This window comes from Trachinotus anak, unplaced genomic scaffold (assembly GCF_046630095.1).
Source record: "Trachinotus anak isolate AG129_WGS33_773 ecotype Australia unplaced genomic scaffold, CSIRO_AGI_Tana_v1 ptg000021l, whole genome shotgun sequence".
In the NCBI taxonomy this organism is placed as follows: Eukaryota; Metazoa; Chordata; class Actinopteri; order Carangiformes; family Carangidae; genus Trachinotus; species Trachinotus anak.
In genome coordinates this window covers 6,564,778-6,581,742 of record NW_027273872.1, presented here as the reverse complement: position 1 = coordinate 6,581,742, position 16,965 = coordinate 6,564,778, and the positions used below count along the sequence as shown (strand labels likewise).

The window sequence follows — 16,965 nt, the reverse complement described above, 5'->3', positions numbered from 1 at the left end:
TTGAACCTGCATCTTCAGACGTTCTAACACATGGAGTTATTTGGTAAGAGAGACTTGACCACTATTTCTCAGAGCCCTTAAGTCTTTCATCTGGCATTGGATTTGAAAATTCACCAAGGATGGTTCTCCACAACCTCAACACTTCAGAGCAGGCCCTAACACCCTGAGTCAGCTGGTCAGAGACTTCAAAGCAGTATGTCTCAGAGCATTTGAGTCTTTGGGTAAGTCTTTGGGTGGTCAAAATTCACTGAGCCTAATAAGGAGTCTCAGAACTTCCAAGCTCTCTTCTAACATCCAGAGCCAGTTGTAAAAGCACACTAGACCAATATTTGTTACCACCTTTTAGTATTTACTTTTGGTGCAGGACTTCCAACTTCTAAAATACATTTTAACCAAGACTTCAAAACACGAGCGTGGGTCCATAACACCCTGAGTTATTTGGTCAGACACGTGTGATCTTCATTTCCTTGAAGCTTTTGACTCCTTTGGACATCGTGCTGCAAAATTCAGTGAGCATCAAAATTTTCATACCCTTCCTCTCAAAACTTCTCCTTTTCATTATAAATTTTACTTAGATTTCTGAACATGCTGTATACAATTTATACTTCCCACATCAACAGAACAAAGCGCCTAATCTTAATGACAAAGCCAAACAAGAACAAGACAACACAAAATATAACATACAACAACACATAATTATGACACAAACTATTATGCATAAAAAAAAAACTCATTTGAATTTTTTCACTTGCAGTTAGTTTTGTATTCATCAAGTCTTTGAAAGCAAAATACCTGCAATAACTGACTATGACAAATCAGGCAATGTATGTTCTTATAAACATGATATATGTGTCAGTCAAGCCAGAATTATGACTTGAGTTTTTCATACCTGAACTGACTCTATCATTGTGAATCCCAGCAGGTAAAGCTTACTTTTCTGGTTCCTTTAGTATGATAGCTCTAAAAAAAAAAAAAAATTCTATCAACGTGACAGGGTGGATATGTTCAAGAGGTTTTTCATAGTTTTATTCTTTATGCAGTATCACTTGAAGTAGTTAGACAACAGACCATACTACTGGTAAGATGAACAGATTCAGAAGCAATTATATTCAATGAGGAACATGTCAAGCTTATCTATAGGAGCTTTATGATGGCAGCTGGACTTGCTTGCTGGTCGCAGACATTTTAAGCTGATCAAAGTTATAAATTAAGATATTAACACTCACATGAATGGAGTTAAGCCCAACAGTGGCTAGCTGTTACTGACCTTTCTAGGCACAACTGGAGACTATTGGGCCAGTGCATCCCATGCTCCCAAATGCAAGGGATAAAGTCAATAAGATGGTACCAGAAAACATGGATCAAATTATTCTATTATGGACAAGGACAGACTGAGGGGAAAAACTGATTTAAATGCTGATACTGTACTGGCAAACATGATTGACAGAACAGGCTCTATTTGCATCAGTGCAAACAATAACCTGTCATAAACATAAACAACACAGACGTTAAACCCACACAAACCTTCAGACCCCTCAGGAACAATCAAATGGCCTCATCCACATTCTCTCTGTGTCACCGAGAGTTTCACAGATGTGATGAAAGGCTGGTAGAAATGCTCGGACACTGCAGGCAGAAAGCTCCACTCTAGAGTTAAAGTTAAAATCAGCATGATTACATAACCTAAGGTCAGAGCTTACTCTCACTCTGATGGAGATCCTACTTGAATTACATCAGTGTCCAAATCTGTTGAGGACTGGATACTGGACAGTCCAGTCTCTCCTGCTTAATCTCCCTTATTATCATTAAAGATATACTGTAAATTCACACTTAATATGAGCTTAGCCAATTATGATCTATGACAGCTGTTCCAACCATGCAACAATGGATGTGGGCAGGTACGTTACAATACCTTTGTCTAAATTTGAAGGCTTTTTGAGTAAATTTACATGTGTTGTCTTGGTGCAACGAAGATCATTTGTAGGATTTTTTTTTATCATTGTTCACTTAATCATATTTGTTTTCATCTGATGACATTGGGAAATTGTTTATAGTTAGTTTTTTTGCATTATACTTTTCTACCAATACACAAAACTTTACCTCTTATTATGTGTAAACCACAAAAACAGCTTTCTTATCTTTGTACAAAAGTTTGGTCCTACCTGAGTACCCATGTGCTGTTACCTGAGGGGAAGGAGGATTTCCCCCCTGGAGGCAGAGTAAAGTTAAGTTATAATGGAGACATCTACCTCAGAATCAATTAGTCTGGGGATTTATTATCATATTATGGGGCAGCTAAAACTTCTGGATTACAGAAATGTGCTGGGTGTCTTTCTGATCTTTATTCTAATGAGGCTTAATGAGATATATTCCCCTCCAACTCCCCCCAACCCCACACCCAATTAGTTCTCCCCTTACATGTCAGAGTTTCAATTCCACTGTTGATCGATGGGGTGGAGACAAGCTATTTAATTTACCTCAAGGCTAAAAGTGTCAGACAACATTTTGTAGGAATCCCAGGCTTTAACCACTGCAAATGCTCGGGCAGCCGGAGCCACTCCAGCCATAAGGTAAACAGTTAACAAATAGCCAGAAAAGCACAAACAGACCAACCATGAAGGATGGATACTGCCACTGATACATAAGTGTGAGTGGCTATTCAGGGTCATGGGCCACAGTTAAAACCACACAAATGCCTTTTTGCTAATGGTGTCAATTCTGAACACACGGTTAAGGTATGAGAGGGACGAGATAAGGGGCAATGCCAACTGCACCCAGATCACCTGATCACAAAGAGAGATCTGGTCTGCTCTCTTTCGTCTAACATGTTAGACTGTAAACGGATGAAACATTCCCAGGGGCATCAAGCACTGACACGGCAAGACTGGAAAAATCAGAGCTCTCAGGACCAGCACAAGATGGGTGAGGCCGCTTCATCTTCGGACTGCGGAAAAAGGATGATAATGGATATAATGGATATTTTCAGAACCCAGCTCCACTGAAGGCAGGAGAGCCGTGGGAAAGATCACAAATTCAGTGTTAGAAAGTAACATATTTAGAAAATAGCCTTAGACCAGAGATATTAGCAAAAGTAAGGAGAATAAGACAAAATAACAATAAAAGCAATAATAATAATAATAATAGTGCTTAATAAACTGTGACAGAGCAGAGTAAACATTGCTTAGTCAACTTTCGATATAAGCCGATGTTCTGTCTGGAGTCCCAAAAATAAGGTTCCGTCTCTTTTTTTAAGTGAGCTACATTTTATTCATTCAACGGGATGAATGTGTGAAATTCATGACTCAAGCGCAGCACAGCGGTCTGACGCAGGGAGCCTGAAATAATGATGTTAATAGCAAAAATACAGGTCAAAATGAAGCAGCGACTGTAGCGACAAACCTTGCCTGAGCTGAGTGAAATCAGAACCAGACAAAATAACACTCACTGCTAAATCACAGCTGCCTGTGACATGTGGAAACCATCTATCTTTGCTTTGCAACAACTTGTTTACACAACTTTAACACAGGGTTATCTGCATTCCAGACTAGAGGAATATTCCTAACAAAAATATAGCCTTTTAAGTAAAGTATTTATTTATTTATTTATTTATTTATGCATGTATCTATCAAGCCAGTGTTCTACTTTAGTCCAGTAGGTGGCACTTCAGAGGAGGTGAGGCAGTGTTTGTTAGCCCGAAAAGTGTCTGGGTCCCCAAGTGAAAGGTGCTGCCGCAATTTGCTGGCCCCCACGTTCGCTGCCCCGCTGGAGGAAATGACGTCGTTAATGAGTGAACAATACCTGTGTGACTTTGTTCATGCAGCGTGGCCTGTGTGGGGTCCACCTCTGAGGTCGTTGTGACCGTCTGGGAAGAAGCTAAATAGTTTTTTCAGGTGAGTCTACGGCTGAATCAACCGGCGGAGGGATAGATGTAACTGTCACTCCTTAAACATGGTAAATATTATGCATATGCAAGCCTATATTTCACAACAGGTAAATGCGTTGTGTTTACGGACATGTTCATGTGTGGAGAAACAAGTAGGTGTCATGTCGCTATTTTAGACTTAAAAGTGTGTTTTTAAGTTTACCCGTTTAAATAAGTGGTAAAGAAATGTTTAGCTAATGTCCTAGAAGCTAATGAAGACAGAGAAGGGAGATGCTGACTATACTTTAATGAGTAAATTCACTGGAATAATTATTTGGAAGTTTTCCAACACAATGGAAACTTAAGAAAAAAAATGTTAATGTTAAAATATATATATATATATATATATATATATATATGTGTGTGTGTGTAAAGTGCATGTGAATGTAAGAATAGATGGATGCCGTGCTCATGTCCCCTCTGGACTTTAGTTAAAAACATTTCTCTGGCCCTGGATGACCTAATATACTTCAAATGGAATTTAAAGAGAGAATAAAGAGAGGGGACACAGCAACATTTCGAAAAATTGTGTGGGCACAATTATAGCAGTTAAAATGAGTCATGTATAATTTACATATATGTTCCTTTTTACATGCAGTCAGAAATATAATATAAAAATGTGATTTTGTTCTTGCTTTTTGTCAGAAAAGGACAGAAACCGGATGACGTGGAAAGAAAGGAGGATGATCTGTGTTGAGGCTGTTTTGAACCGAAAACTGAGTCATCAGGCTCTTCTGCCTCCTGTGAGGTGGGTGATTGGTGTCATCAAGCTGTTATAATATGTTGACTTATAACAAGTGTAGCAAATTTTGAAAAATTGATTAAGTTGTCTAAAAAAACAGTCCTTAAATAACCCATCACTAAAATACTTGGCGTGCTTACGTCAGAATATGTAAGCGCATTAAGATATACAGCATACTGCCTCAAGGCACATACTTGGTCCTTCAAACATTTTTAATGGGCATATATAATTTAGGTTACTGTCTTATCTATATGAATATATGTACTATTATTTGTTTTGTTATGGTGTGTCTACACAGAAAGGGTTTCAACTGCATTGTTCGGTCATCTGTCTCACGTGTGCCTGTCAAAACACATATGCATCTGTCTTAGTCACTCTTGCTCTGTACAAAGGCTGAGTACCAACTCGTGTGTTACATGGATGATACACATGTAAATACAACCTGAAGCATATTTTTCTATTTCTGTTTTTTTTCTTTCCGTTTTTTCCATCTATTGTGTCCTGTTTTACATGAGCAACATGTGATTGTGTGTTGGGCTCTGAATACTTCCAAAATGTTGGTAACCTAGAATTAATAGTTTTTATTAGGAAATAAAAAACAGTCGTATTAGTTTCGTTTAGGACATGTTCTCATCTACTGGTCAAAACCAACCATCCCAAACTCACAGTAAGTAAATGTTCCCTAATGGCTATTGCAAGTTAAAGCAATTCTATGCTATGCTCACCTATGCTGCTTGGTCTTTAATTGTAAATTGTGGTAGTAGGGAGGGCAGTCACCAGACTGAGGGATTCTGCAAAACCCCCAGATTGCATTCAGTGATAATGATTTGAATGGTCATTGCCATTTTTAAAAAAAAAACATTTCATACCCACATGATCTTTGCTCGACAGCTAGATTATAGTTTAGATGGTTAGGTTATTAAAACACTTGGCTTTGGTTATGTTGGGGAAATTATCGGTTACAGATAAAAAAAAAAAAACAAAAAACAAAAAAAAGCAAACAAACTATCATCAGTTGTTGGTTTGCAATTGCCATCGTTTTTGGGTCTCTTTGTTAAAATTTGACATTTAAGGCAAAAAGGAGAAACAAGTGGATGCAGTAGTTATATAACCTTGTTAGCCTTTTTGAGAAGTTTCCGAAAAAAGCTAAGTTGCAGTGACAATGGAAGAGCAAATGGGTTGTAGATGCTGGTCTAGACTGTGGACAGTTGGTTGAAAATTGTGCTTCCTTGATAATGAGATTCAGGAAGGGCCGTGCTGGTGCCTCAGCCAGAGGGCTTACCCAGGCTTATCTGCAAGCTGTACCATGGGGGTGGGGGGGGGGGGGGTGGGGGTGATGGAGAAAGGGAGAGATTTTAGTAAAGACACTGCCTTTTACAGTAAACATATTGAAGGCTACTGTTAATTTTAGAACATTCATGATAGTTGACACGGTGCTTGTCAAAATGGTCTGATTATTCAGCCACACATTGTACCATCTGGCAGTGGTGGCATCCTCTGTTGAGTCAGCGATTGCAATTTTCTTGGCTGATTCTGATTTTTTTTTTTTTTTTTTTCTTCGAACAGACTGACCTGCCGACAATAACTTTGGTTGATTCCGATTTTCTTTTGAAGAACTACAGTTGTCACCTACACAAATATTTTGTGTAGCTGACATCTATTGGACCGTTAAATTGTAAATTCATTATAAAACATGTACTATTAACTAGTGAATAAATAGCTGAAGGTTTCTCTCTTGTTCTGCCTCTTTCTCTCTCTTGCTCTCTCTCTCTCTCTCTCTCTATCTCTGAAAGAAGGTAAACAAAAATCACATGACTGTTTTCTGGTTACAACTCTCCATTTTTTAGACTGTTCATCAACAATGGGTGATTATTATAATTGATGACACAGCAGCAAAGCCTGCAGTGTTGACACATGTGTGCGAGCCACAGCAACAGTTCAGCAGGGTAGCTGCACAAGTGAGGTATGCAGTGCAGGGTGATCTGTTATAAGTGTTTAATTAAGTTTGTTGTTGCAGATGTTTTCATAGTCGTTCCAGCTGTGTTCTTTGCTGCTGTGTATGTGATGTGAACATTGTTTGGTGCATAAGTGTAAATTTGACCGGCACAGAACCGATCACAGCTGATCACACAGAAAACCGGCCTTTTCAGGTTACCAGCCAATCGATCAGTACGTCTCTACTCTATTGTCCATATTCCACATTCCGTCATGCCTGTTTGAAGTAGAGATGATATAGAGCCATTGTTCCACTGTCTTCACACTTCTGGCACTTCTGTTTGGTTCTATTTTTATGTTAGGTATGCGTGGAATATTTTTTATTTGTGAATGTGGAGCTGTTCCACAGCTTTGGTGACTTTAATTGTTGAAGCCAAGCAATCAAACCATAAACAGTATTTTCATGCTTATGCGCATCGGTGTGGACATGACCTCAGACACCCATAACAGTTGTTGTTATGTATAAATTTCAGGATAGCTGTTCTATTACCAGTGTCATTTAAATTTCAGTCCTCAGGTGTCAGCCATGACTATGGCTAATAAATCAAATCACTTGTTAGTCAACAAAATCTCTGCTTGAAATGAAAAATATAAAAGAGATCTTCCTCTGAGGATAGGACTTGAACAAGAAGTAACAATGCAGAAAGACTTCAAATAAATTTCAACTTTCAAATCGCCTCTGTACCACACTGACAAACTGACTTACATTTTGATATCCATGTTGTAGTTTCATATGTATGTCTGATAACAGGAGTAGTAAAGGCCTGCATTATTAAAAAACATTAAAGTCTACATTATTAAAAAGGTTTTGCTATTTTGTTTTTGTGAGGTAATGGAGAGCATGAATTAATTGATGAGAATTTGGGACTAGGACAGACTTACTCATCAGAACTGATGTGGCTGGTTTTTGCCCTTCAGAACATTTTTTGTATTTACATTACCTGGGATTGTCCTGACAAATGTTGTTTCAGTACAGATACTATGCACAAGTGCAGAGAGGTTCACTACCAAAAAACTTGAATCCATTCAACATTGTCAAAGTTGTAACTAATCCCAAACCACACATTGATGATATATTGCTTCATAATTGGCTTAATAATGTTAATATAGCTTCAGTCATGCATATAGTATGCACACATTTTAGACACAAGAGAAGCTTAGTACAACTACCATCTTGCAATTTAAGCGGTTCATTACCTCTGCTTCACTTAGGAGTGCAAGGGTCTTGCAAGTGCAATACACACTGGTTACATCACAAAATGTTGCATCAATATTTGTCAATTGATGCCTGCTCAGAGGAAGTAGTCAAAGGTTCAGTAAAGTAGCCAAGATGTGCCATTCTGGGAGTGAAAGTGATAAAATTGCTGCTTTTCTGGAGAGTTGACACACGTTGATGTTGAGGAAATAGGACAGTGCTTTAATATGACTTTGTGATATGTGACAACTGATGACGATGCAGATCATATGCTGTTGGTGAGAAGTGCCCTTTAGACAGTAGTTTTGGAGGAAGGGGACACTTTGTGGACAATACCGTACTGTGAGATGATTTGTTTAGTTCCAAAACTCCACTTTTTTTCTGGTGAAAAACGTGATGACATTGTTGACATGACTCCCCAGGGTAGACATACATGATGGATGGAATACAGTAGGCAAGTGACCCTGCCAAAGGCATTTTAACATGAGCCTCAGAGCTTCTGTGACAAGGTGTTGATGAGATGTGACCTTGCCTTGATAATATCAAGGTCAGCATCCTCTTATCAAGCCCAAAAAAGAACTAACTGCACACAGAGTATCTGCATACTCTGTGTGCTGTTCCAGTTATGCATGTCTGACAGGTTAAATTGTTATGCTGTGGGGAGGGTCCTTAGTGATGAATATATGAGGTGTTACATATAGCAGTAAACAGAAAAAAGCAGCCTTACTTGGACCATGAAACCTAGGCTCAGCAAGATAATTGCTTGGCTTTAGTAATGTTAGTTATTCACAGTAGATGTGCTAAAACAGCATGTATTGTTGCCATGCAGCTCATCTGGTACATGACAAACTGAGTATGCCATAAAGGGCCTCTCAGTAAATTCATGTGGGGAGGTGAGATACCGTATGCGTGGGAAGTGTTTCCAGAAATGTTTTAGAATTTTATTATGTTTCCAATTGTTCTTCGCATTGTTTGTTATTGGGCTATATCTCTGGGCTAGTAATCACTGTGTATGTACACGCGATGATAACAGAATTTCTGGCAATTTGTTTAGGTGGCTAATTATATAATTATACGGGCTGCCACTGCACATGTTTTGTCCTTGTTTCTATGCAGTGTGCTGCTCTATTGCTTGCTATTTTTGTCTTCCTCTTCAGTCACTCTTGACATTTGGCCAGCATCAACTACTGATCCGATTCCCTAAAACAAAAAAGTTACGACAAAAGAGAGGTGCAAAGCAATGTAAACTCTAGGGATATTTAGTAATCAGGTAACGAGGATGAAGAAAGATTAGATTATCCCTTTGCTCAGTGCTTGTTTCCATGCTGCTGCGCTTTCTCTTCATATCTATTTAATTTTACATATTTATCAGCATTATTTGTTTCTCTGAGGAATATGGGCGGTGAACCTTTCTGTCTGACATGGCTGGAAATGGCACAGCAGTAATTGTCAAAAGCCAGAGCTAGAGAAGTGCATATCTCTGTGTGTGTATGAGAGGGAAGGAGAGGAGGAGAGAGAAAACGAAAGGGTGGGGAGGTGCATTGAGAAGGAGGGAGCATGTACGAGGGAGGGTGAAGGCGAGAGAGAGGGAGAGAGAGAGAGCAGCGTAGTGGGAGAACAAGCGGTTCGCCTCATTCCGCTGCTTTCTCAGCATCCATTCTGCAAGACCCTGTTCCGGAGAGGAGAGAGCTACATAACAGGCAAATTGGAGAAGAAAAAGGGGAAAAAAATCCATTGAGGAGGAAGGATATCGAGGAAAACAACACATAATCAGGGCTTACAGGCATCCACTATCACCTCTTATAGCTTTTCACAGAGGTGCCTGAAAGTTTCCATCTGGGGGGGGGGACACTCTCCCCTCATTGTGGGGATGAACAGCGGATGCTGAATTTCATTCCTGAAGGAAGGAGGAAAGCTGTGAAGACCGGCTGGATTCACTCGCTGTGGAGCTGGTCGTGCGCACCAGAAGAGATCCTACAGTGCCTCTTTCTTTCTCTCGCTCAGTCTCTGACACACACACATTTTCCAGTAGAATACATGACATTATTTCACTGTGTCAAGGTGGAATATCTGCAAAAGCAACCTAAAACTAATTTTCCTGAACCAGGGAAGTAAACGGGAACAGATTCTGTACAGAATCAAAGAAGGACATCCTGTTCACAAAAAGTAAGTTCTAATCAGAAAAGGCTTTCAATTGGGTTCTGATTCTGAAAGACTTGGAGGATTTTTGCCCTTTTTCTTCGTTGTGGAGCAGCACTGAGCTTCAGACAGCTTATGTTGTGGACTATAGGGTTCTGGATGTTATTTCAAGGTAAGGACAAATTCAAGGGTTTTTGTACATTAATGGCACTGTCCAGGTTTTTGAGAAAAGGGCAGATTAAGGAGCCGAAAAAGCTCAGCATTAAAGAAGAATGAAGGGAGGGGGGATGAAGGTAGGATGGAGACTGTGCCTGGATCTCATCTTAGACTGTATTTAGCTAGTTTTACAGAAAGTGCAAAGTTGGGATTTAGGTCTCGGTAATAAAATAACATGTTCCTGGGCTGACAGAGAACATGATGTTTTTTTTTTATGGCTATTGAAAGGCTACTCCCCTCTGCAGAGAAGAATGTATCCGTGTGTATCTGCATACTTGAGCATGTGTGTTTGGTGAGAGGGGAGATGCCTGTCTGCAAAGCAATTCATCTGTTTGCATCCTTGCTACATGGCACTTATCACCAGGGGAGGCTGCTAGTGGAAGGGTCATATTTGCGGTGGCTGTTTGTCCTCGTCTTTGCAACAGCTAGCATCTGTGAGTGCGGCAAATTACTTTTGTACAGTAGCCACATTTTATTCACAATGGTGAGTGCCTCTCTGCATTTTAAAGGCTGCTCTCTCCTTTTTATCTCTTCCCACAGAGAACTGATTGTGTCCAGTATTACACAATTTCAGATGCTCTACAGTGTACCTTTTCCTTCAGTCCCTATATTTAAGTTTGTCGGCACGATTCTGGTCCAGGAGTACGTCTCTTTCCATGTCTCTTTATAGCTCTGTGTTTGTCTACTCTTTTGCTCAAATGAGAAAGTGATGATATAGTCATTTCTTTTTGTCTCTCGCTGGCCAAGTTCCTTTTAAGATGGAACTGAAAACTGTTTTAGGAGACAGTGTGCAGATTAACAGATCGAAGGATAAAGGTCCGCTATTGTGTTCCTTATTGGGAGGAGTGAATTTGCTGCCCTCTTGATCAATATCAGTGTGAGGTACCTCCTTTTGTGAGGCAATGGTTGAAATATTAATGATGGCATGAGCATCCTGTCGGTGCCCTGAAATATTTAAAATGATTGAATAATAAATATCTTGTCTCAGCTGTCAAAGCCAACCTTTAGCCTGGGCAGATGATAATAGTGCCACCTCCTCATGTAACATGCAAAACAGTGACCAATAAATGCCTTTGCCTCTGGATATAAAAATTTCAAAAGAAGTGTCTTTCCTCTTGCAAATCCTCCACTGGGGGGAAGTGGAGCCTGATGGGAAGTTGATGACAGCTCCTGTGTATCTGGCGTTGACTGGCTATAGGTGGCTCAAATGGCCAATTGTTCTGCTCCACATATAGCTTGATTGCAAGGAGATGCTGTGCACAAATGTTCTATTGAAATCACATTTAGCATTCAGAAGATGTAGTGTGTGTTTGCTTCCTCTTGAAAGAGATGCAAACCTCTCATCTGCTCTGCCTGCTCTATTCATTTAATCTAATGAGCCACATCTACAGTATGTATATGCCAAATATGTGTACTTGCGTGCACATAGTAGTGTAAGAGAGCATGTAGGAGTGAAAGGGAGTTTCTGAGTGTATCTGGTATCTGCGTGGGTGTGTATTTGTCCAGAGCTCTGAGCTTCATTCCTTTTGATGTTTTATTGAGTGTTAACCATGGTAGGACTGACGCATTGCCTCTGATATGGAGTAGCATGGTTAAAGGAAAGTACTAAGACCGACTTTGCTCTTCCTTGTATTTCCTTTAACTCTGAATTAGCAATGCTGTGTCTGCCTCTTTCAGCCCTTTGGATTTGGTAAATGATTCGGTTCAGGTGCTGTATATGTATATTGGTGTGAGACTGCGTGTGTGTGTGTGTGTGTGTATGTGTATACATCTGTGTCTGTGTGTAAGCAAACAGGGTATATGTGCGCTGTGTGTTTGTGTGTGTGTGTTTGTGCAGGCAAGAGTATCTGTTCTGTGTGTATAATCCCCTTCTCTCTGTGTAAAAGGGGATATACAGTATGCATTCAAATTTTCTCCCATTTCTGATGTTAGCAGAGGAGTCAAAGATGAGGCCCTCCATTTTCAGTGATATTATGCATCCAGTGAATCACCGGATGGACGAAACAGAGGGAAGGATCCCTCATCTACCTTGTGATTATTCAGTGCTGTCGACAGCATGTTCACATGGGGCAGAAATCAGACGAAACAACTCCGATGGCAAAAATGCTGGGCTTTTGATTTATTACTCAGAGAAACAGAGTTTGAATCAGTATGCACACACGCCAGTAGGCAGCTGAAATCTGACATACTTGCTTCCAAGTGTAATAAATCATTTGCAATCATGTGTGCCTCTTTGGTATCAGCAAAATATCAGTCAATTATAGAAGTTGCAAATCAGGCCTAATATTTTGATATCTAGTTTAATATTGCCCGTTGTACCCTGAGGCGTCACTCATGAATATCATGGATATCATGAATATCAGTAAATGATGTAGCTTTTTTAAAGATGTCATACGTCATCATGAAGTTAGCTTTAAGGATGTGGCTTATGAAAGTGTGGGTGAGGTACCTGTTGTTGAATATCCCTCGCGTTGTTTGTTGTAATAGTGAATGTAAACCAAATTAAAATATCTCAGATAACGTCAGATTATCTCTGTTATTAACCCTTTTAGCACCATAATAATAGATATATTTATTAAAACGCCTGGTCTTTTTTGTCTATTTTTGTCAATAATTGTGTCAAAAAATGCCCTATGTGTAAATAATTTACACCCTTTTTCCAGGAGAAGTAGAACTTTCAAAATCTGCCAAGTATTTACCATTCTTATGTAATTCAATACCTAAAACTGTGTGTTATAAGAAGAAAAGGACAAAAACGGAATTGAATTTTCTTCAACTTTCTTTTCATAAATTCTTGAAAAGTGCAGATTGAACATTTCTGAGATTGCAAAAATCTAATTCAAACTAGCTATGGTAATTTGAAATACACATGCGCTGCGGTGTCACCGGTGATCCCCGTGGTCTTAAAAGGGTTAAAGCAAATTAAGCAAAACAGATCATTTCATTATAATTTTTCAGGAAGATAAAATCTTTGAGGGGTGATCTTCTACTCCTTGAAGTAAGGGTTTATCTATTATTAAGTTTGACTTTTTTTTTTTTTTTACAAAATAACATATTACCTTTAGGCTATCTACTAAAAGAAAAACACACAAAATGGCAGAAATCACATGTATGTGATAGTTGATATGCATTTAAAGCTGTGAAAAATAAAGCTGAGATTGAAAATAAATTGAATTTGTTCCAGTGTTTCAAAGATCAGCTGCAATGCAGTGGAATCTTTTTACAGCCATATAAAGATTTTTCAGGTTCTCTTTGTAAAATGCTTTGGAATACATAAAATCATTTACTTAAAATAGTTTTTATAATATGTAACATTTATATATCATAAAAGTAGTTGTACTACATTCTTTCAAAAATACATGTTGAATAATTTGTAGTTAGAGGACAGATTTATAGAGAGCTCTGTCCAAACCCAGGCCTGTACCCAGAAGCAGAACAGTATATTTTTAGCTTGTCCATTAAGGACATGGAAGAAAAATCAATGATCACAGACTGAAACACTGGGTTTCAAATTCAAGTTTTTTTTCCCACTATGACCTTTGGATACTGTTGGGAATATGTACTTTGTAAATATCAGATTCAAACTTGGTCAATGAAAGTGTCTCATAGATATAAATGGAAAAAGGCCTTGCTTGCTAATATAATTTATGTATATAAAAATAGATTCCATTTATTAATTTACCAATACATTAGTGGATTCATTTTTCTCTTGTGTCTAGGTAATATCAATCACAGGAGTACTTTCCTCACATTTATGCCACACAGCTACTGTATGTGGCTTCACCACATACGTTCCCATATCAGGCTTATACGTGTTTGACTGTTGCTGTCACTTAGAAGCACATTAACGTACTCATGCTAGCTATCATGAGCCACACATCTGTAGCATATATACCACCAGCTGGCTGAGACAAACAGAAGACCTTATTTTAAATTGAGGTCTGGTCAGCTGGAGACCAAGCCGTTAACGGATGCAGCTGATCTGTTGTCAGCCCCTTTGAATCCCTGATGAGGCGAAACACAATATGCTCGAACAGCTGGGTCATTTATGGAATATGCTTACTCATCATGGTCGACTGCCACTAAAAGGAAGGGGAAAGAGTTCTGTTTTAATAGAGTATGCTTCATCTAATAAAAAGATGATTTTAAATGAATCTCATTAATTCGTTTACAAAAATGGAGGGGATTGGAGGAAAACCTCTGGGTAAACAGTGCAACTACTGCACTTACCATAATGTTGTAAAAGTGACATGAACAAATGCATTGACCAAGAATATTGAGCGCAATATACTTCATGGAATATTTGATAATCAGAGCATATCTGTGTTTTGCTGTGTAGCTCTTTTGTTTTCTTTTTTTATTCATATTTTAGGTCTAGTACTTAGCTAACAGCTTCACCAGAAAAGTAACTCTGACTGTAATAAAACATAAGAAGTAAAGCCACAGTTTCTTTTATGTACAAAAGAGATATGCTTGGCACAAGAGATAAAGAACAGGAACACAAAGGATTTCTGTCTGGTGTCTGTTGTAGATGTGATGTGCTAAGTGACTGCTGGTGGCAGTGTAGTCCTTTTGGGATACAGTAACCAGGAAGAGGCTGTCTAGGGCATGAGGTCTGATCTACGAACAGCCTCCATTGACAGTGACCTTGCTGTCTGTGTCACTTTGAAGTGTGACCTTCCTGGGCAAGCTGCCAAGGGCAATAAGTGTCGTATCACCTTTGGAAAAGTCCCATTCCATGTGTGTCGACAAGGAGCATTAGTAGGGTCAGGGGTGACATAGCTGGCTAAGAAGAAGGGGCAGAGGATGTTGCACCATTTGGCAGTTGAGACAGAACATGAGCACAAGAGGAAAAAAAAGCATTTTTGGCTATTCCCATGAAAACAGACAGACAAACAAACAAACAAACAAACAAACAATATCAAACGTCATTGGGCGCAGTGCCCACAGCTTAAATCAAGAGACCTTATATAATGACTTTGATCTAATACATACTGCAGAGTACATACAACTGGAAAACTGGCATGTTTCTTCCATGATTATTTTATTCTATTTTATTTTTGTTGTGTAAATGCTACTACAAACTCAGCTGCTATAAATCAAAATAAAATCATATGTTAGGTCTGTAGTTCTCCCTTTATGAGCAATGACTAAAAAATTATTGGTGATTTGTGGGCCGTGTGCTTTCCTGTCAGTTGCAAGTCCAAAAGGGATTTGAAAATGATTTGAATTTTGACATTCAAACTGTCTTGAAGCCCAACATCACATATGAGAAGTTTAACTAGAAAAAGATGTGACAAGTAAAAAACAAAACACACGTGCAGGTAAATTACAGAAGAAGGTATTTACTTAAAAAGGGCTTTCAGGAAAAAGCTTCCTATTTTGTGATATTGTTATACCAGTGCTAAGTTTTGCCTTCATAGCTTATTCCCACCAGCTTATTTGTAAATATGTTGACAAGACCAATTCATTTGTAGGCTTAATTAAACAGCGCATTGGACTGAAGTACATATGCGACATAATTCAACATCCTTGGCCATGATGTTTCACAGTGTCATTTTGCAGGATATAAAGGGACATTGTGTCCTTTGCGTTCTTGTACTAACTCAGCCAGTATTTGTCCACCCAGGATTTTAGCCACAAACATGCAAACACAACAGCCAAACCACTTATGTGCAATTACTGACCAGTCCCTTTTTTTAAAAAAAGTAATTAAGGCTCATTAAATATTCACTCAGTAGAATAACCTGCCTATATCCTAATAGCGAGGGAAGATTGATACTGGTTCTTTTTTAACGAGGCCAATGTTGGAGCCATCCATTTTGTTTTTTGCCTCCATCAGCCACTTTAGGATGTCCTTACAGCGACTTTGCCACCTTCGTCCTTTCCCTGCACCCTCAGTTTTCAGCCGTGAAAGTAGGGTATTTACAGTATTGACTGCTTTGCTCTTTAGACATAACAGAAATCCTGTGTCTCTTATGTGAAGGTGAGGAGCTACTTACATATTCACATCTTTCTTGTGGGCATTGTTTTCTTTAATCTTGATCTATAGTTTTGTTAAATGGGTAGATGGGTATCAGCAGAGCAGGTCAAGGGCTGAATTAAAGGTAAGAGAAATTACTTATTTAGCATGTGCACCTTTGGAAAACTGTAAAATTACATTTATTCCATGATTCACATTAAAGCATAAATAAATATGTGGATTTGAGACCAGACTTGACTCATTTGACTACTTTTAGACAGACAGCAGTGGAAAATGTACTCTTGAGCTTTGAGCTGCCTGGCTGGTAGCTAGAAAGGGTCATTACATACACTGCAGTATCCTCACTAATGTGTCACAGGTAGATCTGGATTCTGTTCATTGCAACAACAGATGACATCTAAGTACATGGATACTACCTCTGAGGGGACTGGACTCTCCAACGGCACTTGTCCCTTACACTGGATGAGCTCCTATAACCCCACCTCTGCCAGACTATGAAAGACTCTCAGCAGGACACTGGGACTGCACTTGTTAGTGCAGGTCACTGATCCTGGCTTCCTTTGGGCTTACAGCTGGTATAGACCAAAGTACAGCTCGGGTGTTTGTTAGTTGCTTAAGCTTTAAGGAGTCTGTGGGGAAGAGTAAGAATGCCTACACACCTTAAAATCCCACAAAGAGCAGAGTTGTTTTGGGAGAATGAAGTGGCTTGTCTCCCCAGGTGTTGTAGGGTCACAGAATGTTGTGTTGGGTCTAGTGGAAGAGTTTTCATCTCC

At 39.1% G+C, this 16,965-nt stretch overlaps 1 protein-coding gene across 14 annotated transcripts in view; it reads left to right on the top strand.

Annotated features, from left to right (window-relative positions):
* The first annotated feature begins 3,676 nt into the window (after positions 1 to 3,676).
* The window catches only part of lingo2 (leucine rich repeat and Ig domain containing 2), a 197,827-nt gene continuing 184,538 nt past the window's right edge, over positions 3,677 to 16,965 (top strand). For 4 of the 14 annotated variants that reach the window (XR_011684453.1, XR_011684454.1, XR_011684459.1 and 1 more), the window contains exons 1-2: positions 3,683 to 3,951; positions 4,568 to 4,670. The gene's annotated coding sequence lies outside the window, so the exon portion shown is untranslated. The other 10 variants (XM_071457480.1, XM_071457479.1, XR_011684456.1 and 7 more) reach the window with 8 other exon arrangements.